The 17,912-nt window shown below is 31.4% G+C and overlaps 1 protein-coding gene across 9 annotated transcripts in view; it reads left to right on the top strand.

The window, feature by feature from the left end:
- Positions 1 to 2,119: 2,119 nt before the first annotated feature.
- The window catches only part of LOC124369922, a 180,448-nt gene continuing 164,655 nt past the window's right edge, over positions 2,120 to 17,912 (top strand). For all 9 annotated transcript variants that reach the window (XR_006923130.1, XM_046828109.1, XM_046828108.1 and 6 more), the window contains exon 1: positions 2,120 to 2,204. The gene's annotated coding sequence lies outside the window, so the exon portion shown is untranslated. The remainder of the gene's footprint in view (positions 2,205 to 17,912) is intronic.

Below are 17,912 nucleotides of genomic sequence, written 5' to 3' on the forward strand. Positions count from 1 at the left end.
AGGGGAACGTGCATCTTATAAATGTATATATATATATATATATATATATATATATATATATATATATATATATATATATATATATATATATATATTCTATTTTTAGAGAGTTTGCTTTATTTTTGTAGATCAGATGTAGAACAATTTTACATTATAATTTCCCATTTTGAAAAATTTCAAGGTCTATTAATTTAAATCAATTCATCATAGACGTACAGTATTTAATGATAAATTTAAATGAATTTTGGTAAAATGAAGCAACTTTTAGTTAAGTACTTAATGCTTGTCGTACGTGCGTATGCTTTATTTCACTTTCTAAAACAAGTTAATATTTAGTGGTAAAATATTGAGAGTTTTGTTTGTTTATGCTTTGTTCAAATAGTGTAGTTTAAATAATCATTATTGACTTTTCAGAAGACGATCGAATTTCAATAATACATTAATAAAATAATTTTCCATTCTATTTAATGAAGATAGCTGTTTTTGGAGCAATATAGTATGTCTTGTAGAAATCACGTAAACTCGTTAAATAAATAAACAAATGACAAAATTTCTTAAAAATTCTACTTTAAATTCCTGTAATTCCTCGTGAAGTGGTCAAAACATATTCTATATAATATTTCTCTCTTCGGTAAAGATATTTTACAGAGCTGTGAATCTACAGTAACAAAAGATTTTCTTTTGCCAAAAAACTATTGCACTCCGTAAACTAAAGTCATGGATTAGATTTAAAAAACCATAATTAGCAATAGAAATGCGCAAAGTGTATTATAAGTGTATTGGTGGTTAAAATATATGAAGATTCTTTAAACCCTAATAAATTTAATAAAAAGATCAAATAAAATCAGATTTTTATTGCCGGTACATCATACAGCTCATGGAAACAGTCAAACTTTTACTTTTTATTTGCTAAAATTATTGTCATACACATCACAAGAAATCTCATTCAAACATACAATTTGAAAACTGACCTACATCTATTCATTCACCAATTATTCCCACTTCCAGCGACGGATTCAGCCAGTCTTTTTAAATGGTGGTCTCGCAATCATATGACAAAAACTCGTCAATATTATAAAATGTTTGTGACACTAAAAAGAGTTTCAAACGAGTTTTTATCATCTTGAGCGTTGGAGTGTTTTTTTATTGAATCTGGTAATTTATTGCCTGTGACGGCAAACGTTCATAAACCACCGCTCTGTGTCTACCGGTTCGGTAGTTATCTCTGCTTCTAGTATCATACGCATGTATGTATCGGCCATTCGTCATGGCACATTTAGACATACAAAACAGAGTTGTTTCCAAGATGTAGAGACTGGTTAGCGTCAACAGTTGCAAATTTTTGAAGGCTTTCTTGCACGACTCTCTAAATTTCAACTGAGCAATAATGCGGATCGCTTGTTTTTGCAGCTTGAACACTCTTAGGAATTGATTGTTTGCACAACACTAGCCCGTAAGTGAGATGAGGGTAAATCAAGCCATAATACGCCATGATGAGCACTGACTCGGGCAGTATTTGGCAAGAGACCTCAAAACATAAATGCCTGAGGCCAATTTGGAGCAAACGTGGTCGATGTGATCATTCCAAGCCAACCCTCGATCTAGGTATATTCCCAGGAATTTCGAACAATACACTAAATATATAAATTGACTCGTTAAATGGTTTCCAAACCAGTCTTTTTGATGCATCAATTAATAAATAAAACAGTATAACAAATAAATGAAATTCAGGGCCATTAAGAAAAGGGTTAAATATGTATTTATTATAGTAATTCATTAGAATACAGTCTTAAAAATGGTATGGAGGAAATGGGATTGAGTTAAAATGTAGAACCAGAAACCGTCTATCAACCTGTGAATGCAGTAGAGAATGGGAATGACCTCGAAACTACCACAAAGGATGAAAATTGAGCAAAGAAACGAAGTAACTTCATTTGAGGAACATGACATTCTGTATGGTGCAGAACGAAGAACGAATCCGCAGCAAGAAACCGCAATAAATCACAATTTACAAGCTCCAAGCCAATAGCAAAGGTATAATGGTGATATGAGAACAATGGAACTCCGCCCAGCTGATAAAAGGTATATATACTGGTAGGAACCCCCACCGGTTTCTGCAGTCTTCTACAAGCAGCCGCGGTGTGCGGACGTCGCGTCGCGCGTCGCAGAGCGGTGGTGGTCGCAACCTCGGACCGTACGGCAAGGTACGTCTAGCATTTACAATGCAATCATTTCCATCCCAGCAATCTTTTGCGATTTCTTACCATTATCGCGATTCATAGAAATCATTTCAAACTTTTATCTGAGTACTTCAAGAACGTATTGAAAAATTGTCGAGATACAAAATGTTATCTAGAATCAGAAAGTCACTTTCTATATGGGTTGGATGTTGCGTTCTCTTTCAGTTAATGAGAATTTAAACCAGTTTAATTGCATAGTATATTATTTTCAAATGAAAAAATTTAGTTACGCATTTTTCAATTTCTCTATGAATTATATAACAAAAAAATAAATTATACTTCCGTGAAATGTATTAGCCATCGAGAAGTCACAAATCTTTTACATTAACGAAATAAACTATTGAAAACTCTTTATTTTTGTATGTATATTCTTTTAACAGTTTGTACAGTTTTAATCAGTCTTAGTGAAATTTTTAAATTAAAGTATTTACAAAATATTAAATACATTACTTTTATGTTTTTAGTTCCGAAATCCTTTACATCAAGAAAATAAGTAATGCATTTTTTTAATATCTCTGTAAATTAATTAACAAAATACATGCATACAAGACGTTTCCTAGAAGTCAGTAACTTTTTACACATAACGAGAGAAACTAATAAATAGCTCTTTTTTGTATATATATTTTTCCTTTAACAGATTGCAAAATAAAAATCATGCTAAGTAAAACTTTCCTTACTTAGGTATTTACAAAATATAAACTACATATTTTTTGTTTAGAAATCTGAAATTTTCTACTTTAACGATAGAAACTGGTAAAACCTCCTTATCTCTTTAAATAGCATCTTTTAACAGTTAATAAAATTTGTTGCTTAGAGACATTTGTTAACGTAGGTATTTACAAAATATTAAATGCATTACTTTTATGTTTGGAAGTCAGAAATTCTTCACATCAAGAAATTAATTTATGCATTTTTAATATTTCTCTTTAAATTAAATAACAAAAAATTATGCGTACAAAACATTTATTATATTTCCATGAAATGTGTTTGTTTTCGAGAAGTCAGTAACTTTTTACATATTTTAGTTGACTATTAAATAAATCTTTATTTGTTTATATATTTTCCCTTTAACAGATTGCAAAATTCAAATCAGGCTTAATAAAATTTCTTAACTTAGGTATTTACAAAATATTAAATAGATTACTATTATATTTAGAAGTCTGACATTTTTTACATCAAGGATTTAGGTTACACGTTTTTAAATTTCTCTGTAAATTAGATAACAAAAAAACTTTTTATTGCTTTATATAGTTTTTTTGAACAGTTTGTAAAATTTAAATCAGGCTCAGTGAAATTTCTTAACTTAGGTGTTTAAAAAATATTAAATACCATATTTTTATATTTATAAACCTAAAATTCTTCCCATCAACAAATTAAGTTATGAAATTTTAAAATTTCTCTCTAAGTTAAATAACAAAAAAAGATGTATACAATACGTTTATTATACTTCCATGTAATCTGTTTCTTTTCGAGAAGTAAGTTACTTTTTACGTACAACGAAAGAAACTATTAAAAACTCTTTATTTCTTTATATAGTTTCCTTGAACAGTTTGTAAAATCGAAATTAGGTTTAGTGAAATTTCTTAATCTAGATATTTATAAAGTATATAATATAACAAACATAAATTGTATGATTACATATCTGAAGTTTTCTACATTTAACGAAAAAACTTTTAAACACTCTTTATTTCTTTATATAGATTCCTTAAACAGTTTGTAAAATTTAAATCAGGCTTAGTGAAATTTCTTAACCTAGGTATTTACAAAATTAAATGTTATATATTAAATATATTACTTTTATGTTTACAACTCAGAAATTCTTCATATCAAGAAATACTTTATTCATTTTTAATATTTCACTGTAAATTAAATAACAAAAATTATGCGATACAAAACGTTTATTATATTTCCATGAAGTGTGTTTGATTCGAGAAGTCAGTAACCTTTTACATACATCGAAAGAAACTATTAAATAACTCTGTATTCGATTATATATTTTGTATTTAACAGATTGCAAAATAAAAATCAGGTTAAGAAAAAGTTTCTTAACCTAGGCATTTACAAAATATAAAGTTTGAAAAACATAACTTTAATGTTTAGAAGTATGAAACTTTCTACATTTAACGAAAGAAACTATTAAAAACTTTTTATTTGTTTATATATTTTTCCTTTTTGTAATATCGAGAAAAGGTGTTTAGTATAAAATACTTTAAAATAATCTTAGCGCGTAAGGATAAGTACGAACTACCTCAGTTAGGCTGGTAATAAGTTTAAATATTTAACAGCAGAGTACGAATCGCTTTCTCATCAAGCGGTTTGGAAGGCAGTTACTAACTTCATTTGTTTGTTGACTATAACTGTGAAAAGAAGGTGATACTTTGATAACTAATTTTTATTTCTAGGAAAATAACATTGCATTTAGGAATTTAATTCTATTTCCACTACTAATGGTTAAAATGATGTTTCTTTCCAACGGCAACTGGTCACCAATATACGGATGTGTAACTGTTAGCATGAAAATGTATGGTTTAGTTTTATTTAAATATATATATATATATTTTTTTTTTTTCAAAAAAGGAGAGACCGATCCCCTTTTAAGCCTTATTCTGTCCGTCCTCATGGGCCACTGGCCTATGCGAGGATCTTATCAAACAGAATAAGGGTGAGATCGATACAGTACGAGGTTGATGGTACTGATAAAAACTGCAACGGTCAAAGACAGGATTTGAACCTGCGCTATCTCTAACTCAGACTCAAAGTCCAACGTCTTAGACCGTTCGGCAATCGGCACTCCCAATGGTAAAATTAATATAGTATCAATGTTATGTAGTAAGCCACTAATTAAGTTTATTGGTATTTTCAAATAATTTTTATTTATTGTAGCTGCGTTTTGAGATAACGGAGTCTTTGTTCGTCTTCATAGAGAATACTAGTCATTGTTTCCGTAAGAGTGGGCAAATCATTAATAATAAGGAAAAGTAGAGGGCCAAGAAAGGACCCTTGTGTCACTCGATTGGGTGTCGGGCGAAAGGTCAAGGCACAAAAGTCAGGACCACGCACCCCATAAAAGTCTAATTTCTCCTCAAGGGTTTTGTGATTTATGAGATCAAAGGTTCACAAAAACTACCAGAGAAATTCGTTCTACTACCGACTTCCGCCGATACGTTTTCGGGGAATTCTTGCACAGCACGCATGGTTGACATGCCGTCGTAACCCAGACTGAATATTTCATACTTATCTAAAAATTCTAAAAGTCTAATGTGAATAATCTTTTGAAACCCCTCTGTGAAGACTGGTAACATAAATATTGGTCTAAAATTATTCGGATCAGTATTTCCTCCTTACCTTAATGTTTGCGTAATTTAATTTGTCAGGGAGGGTACTAAAAAACGGGAAATGGGTCGACTACTTTGTAAAATCTCAATGTTATTATACGAGAACTCATTAACATTATAATAGGATTAGTTATTAATTGACTCTATAGCTTGAAAAACTTCTTATTTATCTACTTGTCATAAATACTTAGTTTGAACATTAGGTGAAAGTACTTCATAAAATATCAATAAGGCTGCTATTTCGGTTTTTATATATGTCTTTATTTTCGAGATTATTTAATTTCCTATACGGGCTTAACTTTTCTACTCTATCAGAAATTAAATATATTTTTTATAGTTATAAAATTAGTTGTTTTTAATTACTTATATTATTATTATTTTTTATTTAATGTAATATTCTCGTTTTTCACAGGACTGTTTTATTCTAAAACTAAACGATTAATTTGGGGAGTTTTTAGTTAAAAATACATTTATCTTATAGTAACATCACTAAATTCGTAAACGTTTTTATATGTTTCATTTTTGTGTTAAGAGTTTGAAGGATTATTTACCTTTAAAGGGTTATTTAATTTTTATTTATCTCGTTTTTATGTAGCATACTAGTTCCTTATTGTTCTTAGAATCCAATATTACTATTGTCAATATTAGTTGAACCAATCTGATGTTCAGATGGCATATCAGTTATGATAAAGTAAATTTTGCAAGCTGTTGTGTTACTGATTCAGGTAAGCAAGTTAGTTACTAGATTAAAAGAAAATGATTGCATTAATGACGTTAAACTGACTGGTCACTGAAATGTTAAAGATAATACGTATTACAGTCTCCACAGAAAAATTGAGTACTTATTTTATGATGTCACTCTAATCAACATTTCTAAGATTTCCAAAAAGAATTCCGTATTTGCACTAGGACATCGATAAAAACAAATAATTACACAGTCTTTCATTTTGAGGGTATTCCTTGCTTTATTGGGATTGATTTAAACTAATCTTAATATCGCTAATCTTGACACAGTCTTCTCTGCCTAATTTTACTAGATAAATTCTGTTCTTTTTATGCAATGCAACATCATTACTGGCTACAGCATTACCGTTAATTACAACATTTTTACTTATCTTATTTAATTATTTTGCAGTGTGATCTGTAAAGCAGTACATATTACATGGTTTACTATCTAAGAATGCTTATATAGTAGTCTAACTTAGTTTTGTTAAGACATAGATTTTTAGTTTATAATATTTTCTAAAAGTGTAGATGACGTCCATTTTGAACCTCTTAGGTGTTGATTATATTTAAGGTGTCAACTTGTTTTATTAATAATAATAATAAATCTCTTTACTACTGCATAACAATTTACACATTGCACTTTAATCCTAATTCTAAGAGCATCGTTTAAAGCACAAACATAAATTAACAATAAAATGTAAGCAGATATTTAGATATATAACGTGGCACATGTAATAATTTAAATACACACAACCAGTAGATGTTGCTTCAACTTAAATTTAATAATGTTACTTAATAATCAACCACTTTAAATAATTACAATTGCAGAATTACAAATAGTTTTAAAATGGTGAAAACTTTAAAGATAATTACAAAATTTTAAATTGGTTAAGACTTTAAAATGTTTATAAAATTAAAAATATAATTAAACAAATTGAAACATAATTAATAACTTTAAATTATGTCAGTCCCTAAACACCGTGCCTGTGGGTCGCTCATGGTCCGCGTACTCAGCAACGCCGTGTAATAATCTTGTTAAAAAATGTTTAATTTCTTTTTAAAGCGTGTTTCCCTGTGTTCGTCATGTGTATTGAGAGGAAGCAAATAGATCGGTTTGGCTCAGACCTCACAGGGAGCCTTTGCTGTGCTGTAACCTCATCGGTTACTGTTTCATTTAATATTAATGATGGACTGCCCTCTTAAAATGGCATTTTTCCAGAAAAATAAATAAAATTTGATTTTTATTAATTAGTACAAAAATTAAGTTCTGATAAAAACTGCAAGAAAAAACTTTTTCTAACACTTCCTTACAATTTCCTTGGAGGCAGAGAGCAGTTTCATCCGTATATTGAATAATTTTACCGTAAGTTACCGATAACCTGAGGTCATTTACATAAATTTAAAAAAGTACTGGCCCTAAAATTGATCCCTGTGGGACATTGTACTTAATGAGCAATATTTTTTACAGATTTTGATTTTGCTAAACATATTGAGCTATATTGTGTAGGTACGATTTCAGACAAGTCACCCTATAGTCGAAAGGGACTATAGCCTTTGACAAATCTAGGAAAATGCTGGTTGTAAGTTTCCTAATGTCTAGGCCCTCCAGAATAACTTCAATAAGCTGCTTGACCGCAACAATTGTAGATCTACTTCTTGTAAAACCTAATTGCTCTTTGCAGAGGATATCAAATCGATCCAAGAAGGATATTACAGGAGAGTAGTAGACAGGAACTGACTATATACTGTATATTATGACTATAACTATGACTTGATGCTGGAAGAATGGATGTTGGCGGGCAAAAATAATCTGTAGTTTGAGGATCACCATTTTAAAACAAGGGACAATTTTTGGCTTTCTTAGGATGTTAAGAAATTGCTCAGACTGAACAAAATTAGCTAAGGGTCCAAAAGTTTTGCGGAAACTGTTTTATAATCCACATTCATATTCAATATATTTCAGTAGAGTGTTTGGGTTTCATGTCTGTAAAGACTGCCATTATCTCTTCCTCAGTAACAGAAGCCAAAAATCATTTATTCCATTGCGTTGTTGCCCTATTTGAATCGTTTAATTGCAAAACAGCCAGCTTTTTAAGCAACATTTACAAAAAAAAAAAAAACTGATTCAATATATTTACAATCGTAAAAGGATTTATAATAATACTTCCATCAGTCGCAAAGGGAATAGGGATGGCTGGAAATTCATTTACTGTATTCTGAGCATATTAGTAAAGTTCTTAAAATATTTGTTTTACATCATAGACCTCTGAGGCAGCTATTTTTTTTATAAAGGATATTTTTTTTAATATTTTGATCTGTTCGTTATATATATGTATTTGTAGTATTGTTTTAGTTTTGATCTGGAAGTTTAAATTCCTTTAATCACCCAACTGTTCTTGTTACAACTATTTTAGGTTTTTTTTTTATGACAAGCTATGTCAAAGTAATACAAGAGTACATTGTTGAAGGTCTCAAACGTATTTTAAACGTATTAGAAATTAACGAGACACCCCCAGTTTTCATAGTCTAATAATTTGCACTGGGTCGTGATGTTGGCTTATCATATGAACTGACTAATGACAGTCGGGGGGGGGGGCGAGTGGCACAGGAACAGTGTGACAAAGCGACTAGCTGCGTGTCATGGTTAGAGACGGATTCCATAGCAGCTGATACGGCCACGTTTGTGATAACGTTATCAATCACATTCTGAGCAAATCTGAGCATTCCACGGTTTTGCAAAAGTATATTAGTCATGCATATGCAGGGACTTTCATTTCTGTCCAGATAGTGTCCTGGTTGAAGAGAACCTTCTAAGTGATAAATCGACATTTTAAAGCTACTTTAAATTAATCAAATTGTTAAATGGATATACGAATACAGAAAGAAGGGTCAGTTCAGACAACATTATCATGCATATCATATAAGAGGTATTTGAAAAGTCCGCCCTCTTCTGGATTTAGTACTAGCCATTTGTAAAGTTTTTCCAGACGTTACTTTAAACTACAAGGCACTTTGCAAGCTCTCAAGTTTAAAAACACCTCTTTAAATTGTTTAGTTTTTCCTGATCTTCACATTATCATCTAAAGTTGCTTCCAAGCATGACCATTATGGTTCTTGTTCTTACAAAATACTTAAATAGCATTTTTACTACAGAAGTAGATAATGATTTTAATGGCTCGATTGTTTTTACGGTTTACTTGAATATGTCAAAAAATAAATAAAAATATGATCTCCTGTTTGAGACAAAATACTTGTTTATTGTTATTATTATATAACTTTTTATTATTCTATATTAGACCTATACATCTTAGAAGATAAAAACTAAATCTTACAATTGATACTGCAGATTTCTGAAAACTGCAAAGTGTTTCTTGCATTCTTCCTAGTATTTTATTTAATATTTTATATATCCATAGGCACTTGATAAACGCTAATTTAAGACAAAAAAACCGCCGTGTCTAGTGGTACAATACGACACCAGTGATCATAAGTGATCTTTTGGACATACAATTTAGGACCCATTACGTTAAGGGATTGTCTGCCGCTACGGAGAACATTTTCCAATATCCATAAATCAAATCAGGGATTCATGTCAGGAATAGACGGGAACATCTCGTCTATTGAGTAAGCGCATAAATATTCCTTACACATAGCCAGATAATATCTTTGGTGAATGTCTTCTAAGTGTGACGCAGTATATCGGGGTGATTTTTCTGTATAGTTATAACTGAACTTAGAGATCCCGGGAACACTTCACCATAATGGAAAGGGATCTTTGGAAAGTCAATCCATGGCCTCCATGTTAATCTTGGAGTGGAGAGCCAATTTCCAAAGTATAAGCGAGCAATTTGGTTTTTCTCGAAATCGATAGAGAAAATATTGATCGTCAGTTGCGCTAATTTTGGCAGAGGTCGAATGGGAGGGCATGAAAGGGTTAAATATATTAGACGATAGATTTTTGTCATTTCATATTTTTATTAGTATTACGCACTTACAGTCGGCTGTCAGACACATAAACAATAGTTATATCATCGTCAGACAAGTAGATAGGTATTGAAAGTCACTACTTGAAGGGTACGAATATGGTTAACTGAGGCTGATTTAACATTTATATACATGTATGATGATCGATTTGTGTGTGTCAACCTAAAAAAGTATGATCTAAAAAATAATGTTTCATAGTTTTAACCCTCTCCTATTTCGACCTCCACCAATACTAGTGTAGCGTACAGTCGATTTTTGTCGTATAAAGACCTTTATCGATTAAATCAAATAAAATTTCGCGTTTATACAGAGCAAATTAGTTTTGGTTCCTGGACTATAACTTAATTACAATGGAACAAAATGAGTACAGAGAACATTATGCCTCTACATTCTAGAGACGTCTATGTCTTTCAAGTCAAAATGCAATCACATCAGAGGTAGTGATATACACTCATATGAGGCTAGAGGCAGGGGCAACTACCGAACTGGGAGACACAGGACGGTAGTGCATGAGCGTTTGCCTTCTCAGGCAAAGAGCTCAGTTTGTCAAAAAAATTGCCGAATTTCATAAAAATTGCCGCAATGCCTAAGGCATTTAAAACTCGTCTGAAAACTGCATTGCTCTCAGAAGCTTTTTAACAATACTTACGAGTTCATGGCACATGTTTGGGTGACCACATGATTGGCTGACTGACGCTGGTGCTAGAGTGGGAAATGTGAATAAATGAGCAGTAGGATGGATGGAAAAAAATTGTATGTATAAAAGTAACCTAGATGTCATGTATGAATCCAAAATTATAGCTTATTTTCTTCCTTGACAATTGCTATAACATGTACATGTTCTAAAGCAATAAAAATTATTATTATTATTTTTCCTAAGGATCACGACTAAGATCTGAGGTGTTGGAATATCACACTGCCCTAGTTGAAAATAACTAAATAAAATGGCAAATCGTTTATTTTCCCATACAGTACAAATATACACATTTACATACACATGCAATAATTGAGAACCATATATCAGATTGTAACAATATGGTACTTACACATACACCATATTTATATTATTTTATTATGGTAGTTAATTAGTTAGTATTGTATAAATAACACAACCTCTTTGTAGCAATCCTGTTTAATACCAGTAGAAATTTGAAAAAAAATATTATATAACTGGGGAGCCCTACATGGCTCTAAGACCTGTGCACAGGCTCCGGTCCTTTTAATAATTGAACTCAATGTTGGTAGTAGGAAACAAGTGTTATGATTATAAGTTAAAAAGAAATAGTAGTTTGTAGAATAGATGTTTAAACCAGCCTGGTGGCAATGACAATGGCGACCACACAGGCTGTCGATAAGTCACACTGATAATTTGACACACAAGTGAATATATATATCTACATGTGTCACGCCGCAGTTCCTTAAAAGTATTTGACAGTGGTGATTTAGCGTGGAGGATAGACCAAACAACACTAAAATGTGAGGAAGGGTTAGAAGATCGTGCTCAACGATAACAAGAGACAATAAGGGGGTCTTTCTACTTCCTCGCTATGTAACGATAGTAAACCAATCCATCACGCGTTTTATAAACCAGTTAAGATAACGTAATTGAAACGCATTAGTTAAGTAGATATTCAAACGTACAATACAGCATTAGTTTCAGTACAAATTTGTAATGCTGAATTTTAAATTTAATTTTGAAATTTTAACACCAACTTTTTTATAGAGTATCATGTGTAATGAATTGAGTATTGGTCATGAACGCAAATAAGTATGACAATGAGTGTAAATATGAATTGTTTTGATATATGGTCGTTTATGATCGTTAATTTTGTCTCGAAGAAAAGTGATTATGAAAAACATGTTTTACTCTTAGAGAACATTATTTTTTAAATTCCTCTTTATATGCATTGGACAATATTTAATGCCTGGAAAATATTTTTGAAAGCGGCATCATAGACTATGAAAACTTGGGATTGGGAAATGAAAGTTGGGATTGGACGAAAGCAAAATAAGCCATTTTAATATTCATAACTTTGAGAACTTCTCATTATTTTATAATGGAAAAAATTGTAACTGTGGTTTTATTTCAAAAAACTAATATATTTACCAATCCATACTGAGTTAAAAATTACACCAAATTGATGTTTGTAACACGTTACTTTTTAAATTTCATCATTTGTGCAATCGTTGTTAGGAGCATATTGCAAAACCATATAAATCACTGGTATGTATCTTAAGATCTTCTAAATTATAATTATTAGCTTTCCTTAATATTATAGGCATGAATTTTGGGTTTTTAAATATTTAATCATAAAATGTTTTGGTCAAAACATTGCATTAACAACAAACAAGATTCTCACAAACGTCCACCCAGTTCCGCCCTCTACGTTATGAGCGAACATAAATAATTCCCATTAATATATAATCTGTAAAAATCATTGATATCAATTAGAAAAAATACAGTCCCTAGTGACTTGCCCTGAACAACCCCATAACTTACCTCCATGGAATTACTATTTACTCGTCCACTTTGAAAGCGCTTTTAAACCAATCTAAATTAATATTACGGATATAGTAATATCGGCTTCAATATCTGGTTTTCTTTTAGTAAAATATTCTGGTCAGCGGAATCTAAAGCTTTTTTTAGTTCAAGAAAGATCAGCATTATCTCGTTTATTGTTTCCCAACGCATTGTTGATGCTCCTGTGTATATGAAAAAAGCGTCCTTAAATGTTTTTAGTTTTTCTGAAGCCAAATTGAATGTTATCAAGTATATTATTTTGAATCAAATATAATATTAGCTGATCTGTAATTAATTTCTCTAAGACTTTTGATAGCGCAATCAAACAATGGAAATTATTGTAATTTGTGTACTGATCGCCTTTGAAAATAGGAATTAACTATTGGCTATTTGGAACTAATTATGAACAACGCCGGTCGACAAACTTAATTTCATAACGTGTGATTAGACGCGTAATTAGTGTCTAGTCAGGATGTGAATATACATTTTTAACATATGCAGGAATTGAATAGGGTCCAGTAGCGGAACTTCCTAACAGATCGGGTACATAACATATAACCTCTTATTCCGTAACAATACGTAAGTTGAAGGTGTGACTCAGTCTCTAACATCGATCATGGCAGAGATTTTTTATACTCGAGCCAATAGAGCTCGCCAAGTTCTGACCCACATTTGTAAAGAATTCATTAAATCCGTTGGCTACTTCAAACTTAATTTTGTTCACTGAATAATTTTTAGTAATCAGAAAATATGTTTTAGCTGAAAAGTATTTTAACAACTAGTTTGAAATTCCCATGAGCTCGGTCTAGTTTATCATGAAAATAATCTTAAATGGTTATTTATTAACAAATTTACTTAATATATTCATGGTCGATATAGGTGCGAGGTGCAGGGTCGATCTGAGAGGAGGCGTTCTGTGTAGTATTGTGTGTACGCCCGGTAATGGCGAGGGCAGAGAAGTAGTAGTCAGTCACAGAGGTCTGTAGAACAGCTGACCGGACATTGCACATACCGAACACATATGTGGTCAATGCATATGTGGTCGAGCTGTTCTCCGTCAATCTTGTTGGTTTATCAGTGCACTGCGGTAAACTGTGGTTGGTCCCTGCAAAAACACCAAATTCCAATCTGGTTCAATATAGTTTCTGAACAAGTTTATGTTTACTATCGCCTAAAAATGTAGATTCGTTATAAGTATGTTATTGAATACTTCTATTTTATATTTTTTAAACCAATATGTACCATCATATGTCATACAGTACTAATTGATACATTTTTTGGAGACAGCTAGGTCCAAAAAATAAAAAATATAACTTGAGTTATAATAATTTATTCGATTACTCGATAAAATATTACTTAAATATTTATTTCTTAATTGTTAGTTTAATAATAAATTCAAATACTTTCGTACGGTCATCACAGATTTTGGAGGCATTTAGAATCGTTCAACCTCAAAATAAGGATTTTTAAATATGTTTTACCTAGTGGTCCCTCTTTAGATCCTATGCTCACAATTTATTGTTTTCTTCTTGTCAATGCTAATGCCATATTTATATAGCAAATTTAATTTCACTACTTTCTGCAAGTTGCACGCCTATGACTGGGGAAATTGAATATTTCGGTATAGCGATATCGCCGCCTCTTCTCCCAATTAATGACCACCTTATCGCCCCCTCCCCCATCGCCCCCCCCTTGTTAATGCAATGGTCTGTGAGAAGATATGTTTTGATAAAGCGCTAAAATCTGTTGGCAACCTCAAACGTTGGGGAAACGAAAGAAACGGAAATGATAAATATATTGCAGAAAACTATGAATCATGGTATACTGATTAAACTCTGACAGCAACAAAACTTCTGCCACACAATCCTGCCTATTCTCTTTTAAAAGTTGAAGCTATGACTAACTTTTCTCCACCGTTGTATGTGAACAGTCCATTGCTGCTGCCGTTTATGTAATATTTTAAAAACCATGTTACACATATTTGGAAATTATTATGTAATAATAATGTATTCAGTGTGTATAACTATTTAATTAAATTAATCGTTATATCCTGACCAGTCAAGCCTTACATTAAAATTGAATAAAATCGGAGTATGGTGAAGCAAAATACAAATATTACAATGTAGTGGTTGCTATAAATTGATATTCAATCATTCTTAAATCAACCCACTTGAATAAACACAAATACACAAATTATTATACATAATTAAAAAAAAACATAGCCAGCTATCTGTCGTAGTAAACCATGTTGATAGCTGTTTTAACATTCTATTTAAGCTGCTTTACAAAAAAGAGTTAATTATCCATGAAGTATAAAAACGTGTATTGTTACAAAATATGATCAAAGCAGTGTTCTGTCCAACTGTGACTACTGTACGTACACTGCACAGCGTGGTGTCGGGTTGCAGTCAGACCACTAAACAATATGCAATCGTAGTAGTGAGTGATTGCACAGATTAAGCTAAATTCCCAGATCTGCGCAGCGATTGTATAGTGCGATTGTAAAGGGATTACGAGGATTGTAATGGATTTTCTAGTGTATTCATCTTCTATCCATGGCACGGCGTAATATACTTATAAATGTACCTACTTATAATTTACAGTAGCCAGCAAAATTATTTTAATTATATTAATGTAATGAAAGTAACTAAAACCCTTTTACAAATATTTTTATTGACATACACGTGTTTCGGTTTTTAACCATCTTCAGTGTACATTAACCTCTAAATAAATAAAAAAAATGATAAACAATTAGATATACACATGTGGACCTTTTCAGCATTTTATGTTAAATTTATAAATGACACAGTTGTAATTTTCTTATTAGTAATCTGTATTTAATATTTTAATTTTTTCAAAAATTGGATTTCTCTTATTTTTCAGATTACTATTTAAAATTTTATGAGCATCTTTATTATAATTTAGATAGATATGTAATTCTTCTTTTGTGTTTAATTTACATTATATAAACGTTATTTTAATTATGTAAACGATACTAGTAGACCCTGCATTGGCTCTATATGAATTTTATACGAATGTTATCGCTTTGCTTTGAACTTTGGTTTAGATCTGCATTTTCTTTTCTAAAATTTTCGTCTCCTAAAATCTGCTGCCCTGGCCAAGTCTTTAAGGAATATCCTAAATACAAAAAAAGTACTAACATTTTTCCCACGTGAAATTACAGGCAGTTGAAGTGAGAAATTAGACTATTTTGTAATCAGGCCTAAATAAAAACGACTCGAGATAAACATTTTAAAATTTTATTGTATTTATATGATTTATAGCTTCAGATATTGGATTTATCTTAAAGATCTATACATTTTTAAGACCCCAAAATCGGTTACATCATCTTAATCTCATATGTAAATCTATCTATAGCAATTTGTTACATCTCTACTAGTGACGTACTCTTGAAGGTTTTCCTTCAACATTTCTCTGACAGTCACAAGTCTAGGATAAAAACTTAAAATTAATGAAACAAAATCTCTCTAGGGATACATTTTATCTGATTCGACGTTTAACAGCTGTAGTTAGACGTATGGCGATTATTGGAGGTTTGAATAGACACCAACAAGCAATAATTTGGCTTTGCATATTTATTTTTCACATTATTACTAAAGATTGTAAGGACAAATTCTATTGAATCTAAAATTCGTATTACTAAATTTGGCAAAAAATGCAATCGTTTAATTTTACTAGGAAGTTTAGAACGAAAGTTTATTTATGTGTTTACTTCATCTTCAAGCAACTGAATAATGCACGTTTATTTCTTACAATTTTATGATGTAATTAATAACATTGTAAGTTACATATACAACTTTTTTATGTTTCAAGTTGTAATCCACCAGAGTAATAAACTTACTGTTTATTATTGTTTATGCTTTGTTTCATACTTAGATTAAGTATCGATTTACCATTAATGTACTGTCCTTAAGTGCCCGATTTGCACCAAGAGTAAACAGAAACGTGAATAAAGAGTTTGTCAGATAAAACCACCTTCCGCATGGGAGGCGTTTCACTCATTCACCTCTCAAACTCTAGTATTTGCTCTATAATTCTTGGCGAAGATAGTGTCGTTTTGGGGATTTCTCTCTATAATGGGGTTTCTTTTACACTTCCCACACATTCTAAAACTCCTTCTTGACGCCTCTTTACTAGTTTTTCAGGAATATCACTTAAAGATAAGACTTGGATATAGTGAGTATTGAAATAACCGTTAATTAATTCCGTGCAGTGCTTTGCTGATATGCTTATAGAATAAATACTACTCATAAAAATGTAATAATTTGCTCTAATTTTACAGTTGAGAAAGCGCGGAACAACAAATAAAAATCTGATTGTTTGACCCCCAACATCCATCTTACTGTCTTCCAGAACAAACACTGGTCGTATAATAACTAATAAATGAGAATGCCACAAGCCATTTGAACACGGAAAGAACCCGAACAAAATTAATGGCCTCACGTGGCTCTTGGAGGCAAGAGATTGGCCACCTGGCACTGTGGCGTGGTGGCGTGGTGGTGTACCAACAACTTTATGGCCCTTGGCTGTGCACCTCAGGGGCACTCCCTGCTTAATCCAATATTCTTGTTATTGCCTCATAAAGTAAACCAAAGCTACCATTTTACTTGCAATCAAGTACACCTGATTAGTAGATTTTATTAGGCACTACGCAGGGTTGATTTAGTCCTGATTATTGAAATTACAAGCAAAACGTATTGCAAAAGTTTATTTCCATTCTCCACATTATATATCGTAATTAGTTGTGCTTGTATATTATCTCAAGGCCCTTGCTCATTTTGATGTTTTAAATCAAGTAAATCAACTGTGTAAATGGATACCAAGTCGAATTATACATTCGATGATTTTTTTGTAAATATCGATATACAAAGTCGATACGATAATTGATAAAATACTGGATTCTACATTAGCAGAAAAGCATATGCGTAGGCTTGTATCCGTTTCATGAAATTATGAACTGATTTCTTCTGTACGGAACCTGAGTAGTAACCTTATGCAATAAACCTCATATACTATCTAATTAGCTAGTAGTACGCTGTTTAGTGAATTTCAAAATCCTGACAAATTTATTTGTCGAAACTGGTC

The sequence above is a fragment of the Homalodisca vitripennis genome, chromosome X (assembly GCF_021130785.1).
Source record: "Homalodisca vitripennis isolate AUS2020 chromosome X, UT_GWSS_2.1, whole genome shotgun sequence".
In the NCBI taxonomy this organism is placed as follows: Eukaryota; Metazoa; Arthropoda; class Insecta; order Hemiptera; family Cicadellidae; genus Homalodisca; species Homalodisca vitripennis.